This window comes from Macaca nemestrina, chromosome 6 (assembly GCF_043159975.1).
Source record: "Macaca nemestrina isolate mMacNem1 chromosome 6, mMacNem.hap1, whole genome shotgun sequence".
NCBI lineage: Eukaryota > Metazoa > Chordata > Mammalia > Primates > Cercopithecidae > Macaca > Macaca nemestrina.
This window is the reverse complement of record NC_092130.1, coordinates 88,472,234-88,487,901: the sequence shown is the minus strand read 5'-3', so window position 1 is coordinate 88,487,901 and position 15,668 is coordinate 88,472,234.

Here is a 15,668-nt window from a genome sequence, read left to right as displayed (position 1 = left end):
CTTGTGCAATGGAACCATGAACAGAATAGTCATGGAGGCAGGGCTGGAGGCTATGCATGGCCTTCTTCTCACCAAGGCTATTCTAGTTATTGTCATTTCTTAATGTCTACGAGCAGTAGAAACTTAACCTGAACCTGTGGTAGAGCACCATTTCTTAAAGCGACCACCCACGGAGTGACAGGTGGATTAAATTGAATCTCTGTGTCCTTCAGGCATAAACAATTACTTCTTATTAGAATCTAGGAGAGGGATTAGAGAAGAAAAGAAGCTGATGGAAATGTTCTAGGCAGTAGTGTCAATATGAGAGAAGGTAAAAAAAATGCTCCCTTATTTCTAATTCTCCAACTTTACTTCTCTGCCTGTGACTGATACTCCAAAGGTTAAAAAGCTCATGGTCTGTTTCAGCAACTGAAAATAGTTTGGATTAAAGTTCAGAGAGATGGTAAGAGGTGAGGCTCAGAAGAGAAGCAAAAACCAGTTCAAGAAGTCTTAAAGAGTCCTTCAAACCACAAAGGAATTTTTGGGTCCCCTATTACACTGACAACCTGAAAGAGATAAATCTCATTTCTCAGTATGCCTCTTTTTTTAAAGCAACATTAAATTCTAAGATAAAGCATGAGTTTCCTTCATTTGAAGGCAGATTTGTTTCTGGCCTTCAAGGAATAAACCTCTTCTTTTGTTTGTGTCGCCTGCATACCTCCCTCCATAAAAGTGATATTAGAGAACTGACAAATGTACTAAATACATGAGTCTTTTATCCTCAGTGGCCTCATATATTTCATAGTTGGAGGGTATGTTAAAGGACATATATTTCAAGTTTCTTCTGATATTTCTCTTTTTAATCTCAAAAATTTACTCCATTTCCTGTAAGAAATATAAAAACAAAAGAATGAAAAATAAGGATCAAATTTAAACCTTCATATAAATTGAGAGTCTGTCAAAACTTTTAAGTTATAAGCATGTAAAATTCAGGAAATGGAAACCAAAATGTCTTCAGTGGCCAGATAAAGAAAGTTAATAAAATGGAACTATTGGGCAGTGATAGGGTGATATACAAATTTAATGAATCAGAATGAATGTGCTTCTTTTAAAGACAATCAAATTCTTTTTTTAAGTGAGATACATGTCTGTGAAGTTATTTTTGGATTCTACTACATGGTACCAAGCTGTATAATAGTTGGTGGTAACTGAAATTAGATGATGACCAAAATTACTGGGCAATCTACTAAAATGTTCAAATTTCTGTGATCTGGATCTGCCTCTGGAGTTCTTGATTTTGTGTGATTTGGTTTTGTTTGGTTCAGTTTTATAGTTTAGCTATCTCTTCAGTCAGAGGAATCATGGACTTAGGTGCATTTATTCAGCAAATAGCTTAATGTTTAATATTTGTCAGGAAGCGTTCGGAGTGCTAGAAATACAGTAGTGAAAAGCTTGTTTTCCTTATCTCATGATGTTTATATTCTATGCAACATTGTAAAAATCGTTATGTTTCTATTCTTAATGGCAACCTGGTCAACTTAGTTCTGTTTACCATATAGCCAAGGATGAATTGTATGAGGAAAACCTACAAATTCATTATTGATTAAAACGAAACCACCAAATCAGATTCTTCCAATCTTTCGTTAGTTTTGAAATAGTGATTCTACTGGATAGTTTACTTATATAAGTCAGTTCTATAAATCCAGTCTTATAAAATTACAAGGATAAAATAGCTTGCATAAGTTTATTCAATTAATGGTAAATAATTCATTGCATTTTCAATACCAATCAAAACAGGGGTGGAAAAAAACAAATCAAAAATAACTAAGAGATGAGACACACACATTGTCTTTATTCTGTAAACTTGACATAAGTTTGATACATACTTTTCCTGCAGCATCTCTCAGTGCTAGCCTTCTAAAATGTTTTTGTTTCCAAAGAAGGGGTGCTGCTCATAGGACAGAGACTTAGAAATTAGAGTAAAAAATAAAAGCAAATCATTTAAGACCAGGATTTCATGGGCTTTTTCCATGATACAACGTTCCCCCCAGCAAAAAAAAAAAAAAAAAAAAAAAAAAAAAAAAAAAAAAAAAAAAAAAAAAAAAAAAAACTGGCAATTTTTCTTTTGAGTCATTGAACAGTTTCTTCCAATTCCACCCATCCCAGTCTTATCCACTGGGTGGTCAGCATGCTGTCTGCTTAAAAACAGCTGGGGATTAAAACACCATGAATGATTTCCATTTTGGTATAAAAATTACATCTCCCAAGAGACTTGAAGCATTGTAGTCCTGACTTGCTCACCTAGACCAATTGTTGTGACTGCTTACCTCAAAGAACCCACCAATAAGGAAATTAGAAAGACCCTGGAATGTGTTTTGTGGCCAGGATAAACTTATCTAAAGGGAGAGAAAGAGACTGTCCATTTCATTTATCAGGCTAATTCCTACCACATGCAAAGCCTATTCAACACTCAGACATAATCAAGATTTATTTTTTTTTAACATTTTTGGCTGCACACAAATTACAGAGAGACATTCCTTTATCCAAGTCTCTTTGTGGAAAACAAATAAAATGCTTTTCCTTTTGAAGTGGTTGATATAAGGTTCCTTATGTATCGAAGATGGAACCATGCAGCATTAACTAGAATTACTCTCTTCTTAGATCTAGCTCTTTCTTCCCATGTATTTTGTTTGTTCAGACACTTCGTTCAGTACCTACTATGTGAAAGACACTAAGTAAAGTGCTTCATTTGCTTGTTCGATCTAGAAAAATAAAATCTTTCAATAGATGAGTCATTCATAGAAATTACATTATTATCATGCTTCTTCCAAAAGATTGTTGCATTTTTATTTAGGGAAGAGAATTCATTGGAAAAATTCAAATGCATAATCTACATAAAATGGGATACTCTATAATCACATAATGAGAGAAAAAAGGCTCCAGGGTTCCCAGAGTTAATAACTCATCTTTTATAGGCATGAGTTTGTTTTTAGATTGCTAAAGCAAAATAATTTCTAATGACTTTTCTTTCAAATCTTTTCTGTAAGCATGCATCTGCTCCTTTGGGGATTTATTTGTATATACTGCCTATATTGACCCAAAAGAAAAGTATCTGTGTTCTCTTCAAAATACCTCCCATTTGGCATTTTATCAAAAGCCTTACTTCATTTAACCTCAGTTTCACATTAAGAGTCTTCAGATTTCTATTGAAAGGCAACAGGTTTACCAAATGTAAGTACTAAGGGTTTGGGGTAATGGTAGGGGAAAATTTCAACATAACTTTGAACAGAGTATTGGGCGGTGTCAAGCGTAGTGTTGTGCTGGTGTGCTTGTCTTCCTTATTGAACTGTTTGCCAAAGAAATCCAATCCATGATAAATAGACAAATGTCTGAGATCATTGTGGCTCAGTCTCTGATGAAGCAGCTGCTTCCATGCTGTGTTTGTTGCTACGAGTTATTATAAATACTAATATTTTATAAGCTCTGCTACAGTTTAGAAATGAATCTCATAAACATAATTCATTATTTCCAAGTTTTCAACAACAGACAGTCTGAAAGAATTCTACCCTTGGTCAGCCTGCAGATTTAGCTGTCAGCTCCAGAAGCTGTGGTGGGCAGAGGAAATTTGGGATGTGCAAAGTCTTAACCACTCTGTCTTTTAGAATGGCAGAGGAGGTTCGAGTTTACCTAACCAAATATACCACAATGACTTAAAACAACAGAATAGAAAAGAGTGCCTGAATTTAAAATATATAAAAGGTATTACAGGATAAGTTAAGGGGACTAGAATAAAAAGATGGTTTAAACATACACACACACACACACACACACACACACACAGTGTTGATTATGAAGAAGGCACCATGATTATTTACTTTCTTTTCCAGCAGAAACAAAGTATGTTATGTAATATTGTATGTAAAGCATAACTTGATGCTATTCTGCTAAAACACTAAATAATTAATTTTCTAGACTCACATTTTTTTTCAAATTCTCATCTTACTTTTGCAAGTTTTGGGATCTGACCTATATCTACAGTCTCTTTTTCACTTATACGTTCATTTCTACGTTCACGGAACAAAGCCTCTCTTGCTCTTTCCCTATAACTAATTGCTCTTTCATAACTAATTCAAGTGTTCTTTGAAGGTGGTGACTTTTCTTCCCAGTAACCACTTAGGCTTACTTTATCAATGAGCACCTATCCATAAAGTATATCTCTCAGTGAGCTCATTTCCTAGAAGTGTGACAAACAATAAAGATGTTAACTCCCTTTTATATATATTGGAAATGGACTTAGTTAATTGTATGCAATAGCTTAATGGATATGCAGGCAAGTGGAATAAAGACTGAAATAAAATCTACATCTTAAATTATGGTGACCAATAAAAACATATTGATTCGTATGTGTCTAAATCAGACACTATGTAAAAGTAATAAAGTAGGTGAAAATATTTTGTAAATTCCATGGCACTGTCCACACATTACTGTGATTGTTTTCCCTTTAAGACATCGCACTGAGAGTGAGTTAAATAAGATGCCAATTACCTATTGGAAACGTAGCCTTAATTAGAGTTGGGAGCCCCCCATCTTTGTATTAAAGGGCAATAATGATGGAAAGACCTGCTACATGTGGGATCTTTCTTTATCCTAAGTCGGTGATGCTATTTGGGTAATAACTGATGAAAGGACTAGGGTGCCAACCAATTTGCAGTTAAGTGGCTAATTAAGACCCAAAGCAAAGCTGCCAGGAGGTTGGGTCTCTTAGCTTTAAAGTGACACATAAAAGCAATTACGATGGGGCTGGCTTTGCTAGGACATATTTAAATTTAGACAAAGTTTGGGCTAGTTATTATTTTATGTTAATATATTCCCCTGTAAGACTCCATCAGAGAGTAAGGGGAATTATTTAGGACATAAGAAATAATTAGAACATTACTTGAATTCTCTGAACTTCAGATATGAGTAAAAAGCAAAACAGTAAAATTATTTTTATGTTTGCAGTTATAACAGGGGTACTACAAGTAATTAGATTTCCTAGTCTCAGAGGAAAAGGGGATAGGTGCATGAAGCACACTATTATTCAAGAGGAGAAAATCTCTTAATTCTTGGGTGTGTTGTCACCTGTCTGTCACATTGCATGAGTGTGACACCTAGCCCAGAATGGCAAGATTTTTAGAATTGTTAGATTTAAACTTGGGACACTCGGGTATTATATTTAAATATAGCTGCTCTAATAGCACAGGGGGGAACAACAGATTCTTTCTGGGTTTAAAAAGGTTTGAAGTTGTTGAGGAAAAGTAGAGAGAATTGGAGAAGATGAAAATTATAACAAAAATTATCCACATATAAGGGAATGATGGTTGGGAGAGTAGATGATTTTTAAAATCATAGCTCCAGGAGTATCTTAGAGTTGTGGGAAACCACAGTCCATTTAAACCTTACTCTTTTGATTTATGATGTCACCATTAAACCCCTTGATGGCATTAAATCCTTGTAATTTGCAGTTGCCTAGCATTTTTTCCATATACAATTCAATAACTCATTGTGTAGCTATTTCACACACATATAAACACACACATTAGTGTGAATATGTGTGTGCTGAATATGTAGTCAATGGAAACCATGATTTTGATGTAATAATAAGTTAGGTTAATAAAATACATGAAATCATGGGCTGGATGTGTAGTCACTGTATCACCTGCTTTGTCATCAGGCATCCTAAGGAGACAGCAGTCCATGTTATTATAAAAAGATTTCACCTAAATTTTGTATATTCTTTTTAAACATTGAAAAACAAAATTGTTTGTAGGGTCAGCCAAAAGTCATTATTGCAGGAAATAAATGAGATTGCACAGAGATAAATAAGGAAATATATTCAATTTACCTAAACATTACTGTAATAGGATTAGAAAATTACCAGGTTAAAAATACTAACCCTTCAGGGATACATTCTTCTGCCCTAGGAGGTATGTGGGTGGATCTCCTCACTGTCCAAAGAATGTCTGTTCTCCAAAGAGCCTGGGAATGGCCAGTAATTTTGACACCATAAAGCCAGGAAAGAGAAGGTTTTGGAACCTTTTCTTTAAGTCTATAATACAACTAGTCATTAGCATTTCTGTGGGGGTGAGAGGTGGTGTTTCAACATCTCTTATGCTAGCTTTTAAACTGACTTCTGTAATTATTCTCCAACGGAAACATGAGTGCCAGCGACTTTCTGGGGAGTTATTTTTATTTCTATTTGAATATTTTAGCTACAATGCTGGATATGCACTGCTGGATCTCTGAGAATGCTGTTCTAAAATGCTATATTTATAAAATGACCAAAGAGCACATGCTGCCTGGATTAAATTTATCCCAAGATGAGAGGTTTTATCTCTAATCATCTGCTTGTTGACTAATCTGGGTGCATCTTGGGCAGGTTTGATGGTTGAGATGTAACAGGCTAACGTGATCCAGATCCTAAAGGAGTATTCCTTTGTCTTTGTCTTTGTCTTCCTGAAACATGGAGAAAATGAATCTGGCTGCTCTGAATTCATCATGACTTAGAGTAGCATCCTTGTTGAATGAGACTGCCAGTTTGAGATGAAAAAAGTGGGGTGCTCTTTTTAAAGCAGCACAATATATGAGATCACAGAATTACATAGACTCTCAGAAAGATATTTTTAAAAGAAGTAGGATAGCTTTTCCACAATGTGTTTAAAATCCACATTGAGTATAATTCTGAAGAATTATACTCAATGTTCCTGCAACATTGTATCCTCATCTATACTGTGGCCCAGGTCACATGACAATGTTATTATTTTCATCAGTCTCCTATACCTAGACTGTGAGTTCCTTGAAAAAAATGAATCTTTAATTGCAACGTTTTTATTCCCACCAATATTCTAAACAACACCAGGCACATTGTAAGCAATCACTAAATATAGCTTAAGAAAGATTGAATGTTATGCTGTGTTTAAGACTCTTAGTAGTGAGACAGATTAGATAGATAAACAGTTATGTGATATAGATAGATAGATAGATAGATAGATAGATAGATAGATAGAGAGATAGTTAGATAGATATCCCTGTTACTTGTAATAAATTCTACCATGGGACTGCCTTTCTTTGCACTGGTGTTTACTTAAAAGGTCTAAATTAAGACTGGATATTGTGTCTTGCAGATCTGCCTTTTATGAATTCAGGAAATTAGTAAGAAAGTTCCCCATGATAGACTCAACATCCCAACATTTCTCTTTGGAAGATTTTAATGCCAGCAAAGAATAATTAAAGAATTTTTTTAATTTTAAGAATCTAGAAATTCTTGACAAATTTTGGAGTGAGTGTAGAACTATTTGCCTTTCTACTATATATATTAGGACCCATCAAAAATTGTAAGCAGATTTACTGCTGGCTACATTTTCTTCTAGGGTTATTTTCTTTTCTAGTGAGTAATTCCTTAATGCCCAGGGAGTTAAACATTCTGATGGAAAGGAAGTACTTATCATCTTCTAAGATTTAAAGCTTTGCTGCAATGTTTTTCTTGATCTTGTAATTTTAAAGTGCTACCTGCATAGTTAAATGTCTCTCTCTTGATGAATTTATTTCAGTGACATTTCTAAGGTTACACATATTTGCAAACAGATGCTGCATAAGAAGACTGTAACTCTGAAGCACTTTCCACTTCATTTTGCTATGTTATCTTAATATATTTTTAGAAGCTACCTGAACTTTTGGCCTTTTCTAATTCTTATTGCAAAAAAAAATCATATAGTATCTAAAGAAAAAGAAAAGAAAATGAGAGAATCAAAGATACGTCAAGCTTGGTTTGGTTTGGTTTGGTTGGTTTGTTTTACCCCTTGGGATGACGTGAGCATCGTCTTTCCAATATCCAGTCAACATATTCAGAGGCACATGAGAATGTCCAACAAAAAGTGAGATTATTTTAAAACATTTTATGGCTGCTTTTAATATTTCTTCACTAAAGAAAAGCATGTATTACAGCTATTATTAAAGATAGAAAAAAGTATTTTCTTGATTATTAAATGGTGATATGGTTCAATTACAAAATCTTCTCTTGAGATTAGTACATAATCAGAGATAACTTAAAAGTTCTAAATAGCCATTTTTTTCTTCTCTTGCTTTTGTAAAAAAACCCTAGACATGATCTTTGAATCTTCATTAATTCTAATCATCCAATGTCTTATTAGCCTTGCTCTGGATGAGAGCAACCTTTGGAAATGGTTTGCTGTTCTTCAATATCATAGTGATGTATTACCTAACAGTTAATACATAGTTTCAGTAGTTTGATATTTTAAAGAAAGTTGCCAAAATGGATACAGCATACAGAGACTTGAGTGTGTGTGTGTGCATGTGTATGTAATCCTAAAATGAAGAGACATCTATTCTGGTAGTAGCTGTGTACTTGAACCCATCTACAGTTTGATTGTACATCAGTTATGATGTGTCTCTTTCTAACAGGAAGGATACAGATCTTGATGAATAGCTAAAAGGTAAGATCATTCTCAAAGGTGTGAGTGATTAATAATGGCCATGCATAGATTTTTTTCTAAGAGTGTAAATAAAATATATCATTCACATGAAGGGCAGGAGTTTGGCAGGATGATTCATAGCACATTCGAAAGCATAAAAAGTCAAAGCTGGGGTCTCTTCTAAGCATGTCAAAGAGGAAGCTGGTTTCACCATTTAAAATATATGAGTGGATGTTGGTATAGAAATCACATGCCTTGTGAGATACTGAAGACCAGTTTAATTTTTTTAATTGACACCAGTCAAACAAAATCAAAATTTTCTCTTTTAGCAACTAAAAAATGATGGTAGTACAGGGATAAGAGATAAAAGATGAAAGTGGCTCTTCCGTACTATAGCACTTGGGCCATATACTTCAATCCAACCAAGATTTGCTATATAGCTTTTAGATTAGTGGTTACTGTGGAAAGAAAACACTTAAGCTACAATATTAGCATAAAGCTTAACTCTAATGTGGTTAGCATTCATACCAAAGTACGGTGGGGCCCTACCTATTAAGGTGTTAACTAACACAACAAAAACCAGAAAGCTGTTCTTTGAAGACAAAAGAATTTCTTCCAGTGATGGTATCTAAGTATAATCACATCAATGTACATGGTTGATCTTTGTTTATTCTCTGCCAGCAGCCTAGAGTAGAGCTCATGGTATTTCAAAATGTGTAAGAACAAGCTTTATGATGATATAATACTACACATCGCGCTCCTCCTGTGGCCCAGTACTACAGAGGTTGTACATGCCATAGAAGGAAAAGGTGTGGACCCCGAGGCTGAGTTGTGACTCAGCTTATCTCCTCTAAGTCACAAGTGAATAGAGAAGCATGATTTGTGCCTTTCTAGCATGGAGTGCAAATAACTATCATTATAAACTGTAAAAAACAAAATAAGTTTTTTAAAGAGGAGTATTTCTCTCTGTCACCCGGCTTGGAGTGCAGTGATGTGACCACAGCTCACTACAGCCTTTAACTCCTGGAATCCTGAGATCCTCCTCACCTCAATTTCAGTAGCTGAGTTTACAGGTTTGAGACGTCATAGCCATCTATTTTTTTTTTTTTTTTCCTTTTGTGTAGAGATGAAGTCTCACTATGTTGCCCAAGCAGGTCTTGAAGTCCTGTCCTCAAGCCATCCTTCTACCTCGGCTCCCAAAGTGCTGGGATTACAGGTGTGAGTCACCATGCCTGGCCTAAAAAGAAATGTCGATGGCTGTCTTGGATGATGTGTCCACTAGACACAAAAACAAGAGTCATCATTTGTACTCTTTTAAGAATACAGACTTAAGAGTGGCTGAATTTTTGTAAAATTTTTTGACTTAATGGCCTATAAAAGATTTCACTAATGTTATTTTCTTCATTTAATTTCTCTCCCTGTGAGAACAGGGGGCACATAGCCTGGGTATAATAGAAGGCACAGTGACATTCTCTCTCTGTAGTTATCACAGCCTTCTTACCTGTGTTCTTTGACTGCCAATATTCCCTGCAAATCTGTCTTGTATAAACAATCCAAGCATGAGCCTTATTGATGGACAAAGATATGACAAATACACTGACACCATCAGAAACATGACTTTTGGATGTGAAGGGCAAAAACTTTTAAATACCAAAGGACCATGTCAGAGGTGAGACTTCACTAAATCAAGGTCTTTATAGTATTATGGAAATGAAATTCCCTTTGAGAACATCTAAGATGTCAATATGCTATACTGACTTAAATACAGCAGACTCTGCCCCTCCCCCTGTTTCTCATTATTTCACTGTCAAAATACACATTTTGAGGACCATTTTGCTTCTGGATGAGGGAGTACAGGTATGTGTGTACATCCTAGGCATGGATTTTATGACTATCTTCAGCTTTGTGGGGTGGTAGGTTTAAAATTAGTTCAGTTTTATTATGTAATATGTTTCAGGATTTGGGAATCTTTGGGTAAATGTGGAACATGTTGCTTATAAGACATATTCAAACACAGAATTCAAAGGTGTGTCTCCAGAATAGAAATGTTTAAATTATTGTCTGTATCTGGTAAGCACTCTCGTGAGACAATTCCTTGTGTTGTACCATAAGTTCTATCTCCAAGTTATAGTCTCTGGGTAAGTAAAAATGAAAGCATTATATGGCTCAGATAAATCAGAACTAGGAAGATGGTGGCTAGGAGGGTAGTTAATAGTAGATGTATCAAAATGTTACAATATCTTTTCTTCCTCTAGAGTCCCTTTTTAGTAGCTGGTCATGGCGATGGGAGACTGTAGTACCATCTACTTGGGAGGCTGAGACGGGAGGATTGCTTGAGCCCAAGAGGTCAAGGCTGCAGTGAGCCATGATTGAGCCACTGAACTCCAGGTTGGGCAACAGAGTAAGACCTTGTCTCAGAAAAAAAAAAAAAAATCATTTTTAGAATATATCTATTTGCAGATTTAATACAGACACTTTATATATTCTTTCATCAAATTTTAAGGAGAATGCACTAATCCAAAAGACAAATGTCATTTCTATATTTCTATGTAATGTGGGTCATATATAAGTAATTGCATCATGGTCTGTGGGAAAATGAAATATACTAATTAGTCATTAATCAATTAAGTAAATACCTGAAACTTTTTCAGAAAATTTGGCTTTTTTCTCTGACCTTTCCAGAAAATGAGGGTGAGCAAGTCATTTCCTTCTTTGTCTCTTCCATCTGCTGTCCTGCCATGGTAGTGAGTGAGTCTGTGTGATTGTCTTATTCATCCCATGTGGCTTTGATTAGGGATTTTGCTAATTCTCCAGATACCATCTATTTGGATTCTTCCCAAGCTTCTCTTTCTCCTGTCAAGATGACAACAAGATGGTGTACATATTTGCAGACGAGAAGAATCAAATAATTGAAGTTATAAGACACACAGCCATAGTTACCTCGGGTTTCCCTAAAGGGAATATTCGCTAAGGTCTTGGATTTCATGCTTTATTTGGGGACACAGGAATTCTTCCACGTATTAATATTTTCCTTTTTATCTTGCTCTGACCATCACCAACTGTGTCCTTCTGCCTAATTTTTCAACTCCTCAGGATCTGGAAAGACTCCAGATTTACCTGGGCAAAAGACTTTCTGTGCTGAGGTTTCTGACTATGGAGTCTCTAACAGTCCCCAATTTGGAATAGCTTTTACTCCCTTGTTTTGTTTTCTTTTACTTTTACATTCTTCTTTCATCACTATATTACCATTTGCAGACTAGCTCTCATTTAAGAGGCAGCCAGCTCCATAACTTAACAAATCAATGAGTCTCTGACCAAATTACCAGTACAGAGATAATCCTGTAAAATAGTGAAATAAGGAATCGATCTCTTTCTACTAGAATTTGCTCAGGTTTAGTAATTGATGCAAAATACTGTGCAAAAGCGGGAAACTATTATCTCTTAGAATTGAGATTAACACTTCCTTTAAGAATGTAGCCTTACTTCAATTTTAATTGTTTTAGTTGTGTTTGTTTAATTCCTTTGACTCAAAACACACAGACCAAATAGTATTTTAGTGAGAAGAGTCTTTACAGAACAATTCAAGTAAGGTATTCCCAGATTGACTGGATGCAATTTTAATGACACAATCATCCTCAAGTGTGCACCAACTCCTAGTGCATTCCAATAACTTATTTATCAACATCACAGAGCACAAGAAGTTTTTTTCCCCTCACTCTGAATACTTTATAGTAACTGTTTGGAATCACTAAAAATAATTTTAAAAGAGTAACACTTCGATAAGAGATATAATAACATCACAGGAATATATTCTAATGTTACTAAATTCTGCTTCCATGAAATGTAGTGCTTTCTACTTCCAAATCACAAGCCTCCTTTGGTGCCATCATGTTCCAATATACATTTCAGAAAGTTTCAAAGAACTCATAAGATATTAAAATTCCAGAAAAAATTATTTGTTGAAGACCAAATGTAAATAGATAACATGTTCAGCATCTGACTATTGCAGAATACGTCTCCAAAATGGCCCATATGTTCTTCTAGAAAAAGCAGCAGTCCTGACAGTAAACCACGAAATATTCTGGAGGCAATGGCAGAGTGCCAGTGTCTTAAGGGACAGCATTTTCCACTTTAAATAACAGACAAAATAAAGCTTTAAAATGTTCTTGATGATGTAGGATTTAGTAAACCCTTCAGAGGGATGCAAGGAAAACCTTTTCTTCTTAAGATTGATGCTGAGAAAAAAACAGGCAAAAAGTAAGAATTGCTCTGCCAAGCAGCATAAAGAATCAGTTGGTCTCTTTCTGAAATTTAGGAAATTCAATGAATTGATATACTGTTAGCAACTGGGCCACACACACTGAAAGTGATTCCTTGTAAGTACTAGATACCAGAGATAACACAAAGCTCTTCAGAAAGCACTGAGCACAAGCATGGATTTAAAAAGACTGAATTGTGTACTAGCAGGAAAGGAAAACAGCTTATTATTTAGTAGGCATCTGTAAATGGAGACATTTCCGCAAGGGTAAACCAATGCTTAATTGAAAGATAGGCGATTTGCAGGTAAATATCAAACTTTATTTTTTTCATTTCTCATTTTATTTTTGTTATTTCTACTTCACTTAATCTGTCTCTAAAAATGACAAAATCTTTCTCATAAAATAATTTGGACTTAATTAACATTCCCCCAGGCAGGCAAGCTGTAAGTATAATAATTCTTTTGAAAGCAAATACCCTTTGATGATTACAAGAATCAAGTATGATCAGAGAATTTTTTTCTTGGCTATTTTACAAGAGCCTATCCATCTTTATGTGGCCTATGACACAAAAACTAACATGTAAAAAATGGTCATTTTAAAATGATAAATAATTAGTGGGGCAACTGGGTGCCTAAAAAATTTCTTTATGTTATGATGGAAGATACGTTAGACTGAACCACTTATTTTATCCACAATTTTATTTTGTCATTTACTTTCCCATTAAAATGTGAAATTTATAAGCTGAGATCACAAATAATTTCTTAGGCTTTCTTCCAAATAAGAAAAATAAAACAGAAAAAGTAAAAGCAAAGATGTTTTTAATTTAATAAGAAAATTTTAATGTTAATTATTATGAGAAATTGATTTCAAATTTAGAGCTATTACTAAGTTATTGGTTTGTTGACATTACATTATCACCATATTCATTCACTATCAGGCCAGAATTCTAAAACATGCAGAACGCATATAGGTTTGAATTCACTGAATGATAATATCAAAGATTATCATTTCTTCTTGTGGGGGAATATTAATTGTATCTAAATAATTTTTGGGGAAAAGACTCTCTTAATTGTATTTAAGATAGGTAAAATTTTACATTTGAAGTAAGGTAAAGTATTAAAGTAATAATAGTGATAATTACTCAAAGACAAATTGCAACTTTTATAGTAAACTGGCACATAAACAAGAGCAATGCTGTGTATTCCACTAATTCTAAACAATTTAAAATTGTCTAAATATGGAGCATGAAGCATGGCACTCAGTGGGTGAACACTGACCATCCTGAATGCCTGAATTACATCACTACCTTGTGGTTATTTACGCATATATGTTTGTGGGATTGGCCTATCTTGGCAACAGCAGCTCCTTTCAAAAACAGCCTTTACTAGCCAAAAGACATTGATACAGGTATTCTGGTTATCCAATAATTCCTTTCAAGTTTAGAAATTATTCTAAGTATTTCAAAAACGTATGAAAAAAATATCGTGATCTAGTCTCGTGGACCTCGTCTAGGTGGCACTGCTGGCTTCTGTAGGTCTTAGCTCCCAGAGAGCACCTTTAAAATTTTGGTTGAAGGCATTCCAAAGTGCAGAGCTCCCTGAGATGCAGGCCAGGAGCAAGGGCTTTGCTTGCTAGTACTAGAAGTTTTAGAAACTTCGAAGGAAGTTTCTAAAAAGCCCTTAGAGGCAAACTTTGTCTTCCTGTAGCAACAGCACACACCCCTTTCCATATTATGAGTAATTGTATCTTCTAATGTGTTGCCAGAGAGTGGACTACCCAATAATACTAGAATAACCTTGCAGAAAGAGATCCATGTCTTATATTTCTGCTATGTTGTGTAAAACCTGGCCCAGGGCTGGTCATACAAAAGTCAACAAGTACTTCTTACCTGAAAATAGCTATTTACCAAATATAGTTAACAAGTAAACTGTAGAAGTGTTACACAAGAAAAATCAAGAGTCATTGGCATTGTGAAAATAATTGCTACTGGAAAATAAATTTATAGTAAGAGCAGTCATTCTTCATTATAAAGACTTCAGCCTACAGAACATAGTACCATATGCCAATTCTTTGGCTGTAGTGAAAGTGCCGGGTGAATTTCACAATTCCTAAATTTATCAACTGAATTACGTCGTCTATATTGTTTCTTTTACCTTTCCCTGTTTTACTTATTAGGGACATACATAATCCTTCTCCTCTCTTTTTACTAAAGCAAATTCAGTATTTCATTTTACATTGAATTTTTGTTTGTTTGTTTGTTTGTTTGAGATGGAGTCTCGCTTTGTTGCCCAGGCTGGAGTGCAGTGGCGCGATTTCGGCTCGCCACAAGCTACTCCTCCCGGGTTCACGGCATTCTCCTGCCTCAGCCTCTCGAGTGGATGGGACTACAGGGGCCGGCCACAAAGCCCGGCTGATTTTTTGTGTTTCTAGTAGAGATGGAGTTTCACCGTGTTAGCCAGGATGGTCTCCATCTCCTTACCTCCTGATCCGCCTGCCTCAGCCTCCCAAAGTGCTGGGATTACAGGCGTGAGCCACCGTGCCCGGCCACCTTGACTTTCATATCATCTTTCCCTATGACTAACGCCACTCCATAGTGACCTATTATTTGGATTTGAGGTAGCACTTTTTAAAAATGATCTGTACCACATTGATTCACATTGGGATATAAATGTGCATAAGTATGTGTGCGTATATATGTGTATTGTATATTATCTGGAACTAATATATATGCATGTGCCAACCCTACAAGAAAAGCATGTATTTTATGTTAATGATTATATTTTATAAAGAACATGTAACACTTTTTCAGACAGAGGAGTACCTAAGAAAAGTTTTCTACATTTGCTTAAAGTTTGATCCCACCATTCTATGTCTGTCTTTTGAAATCTTTTGAAAACCTAGATGCTCTCTAAAATATAAATAAGATTTGGGTGATAGGCATCAATAATTAAGCAGTATC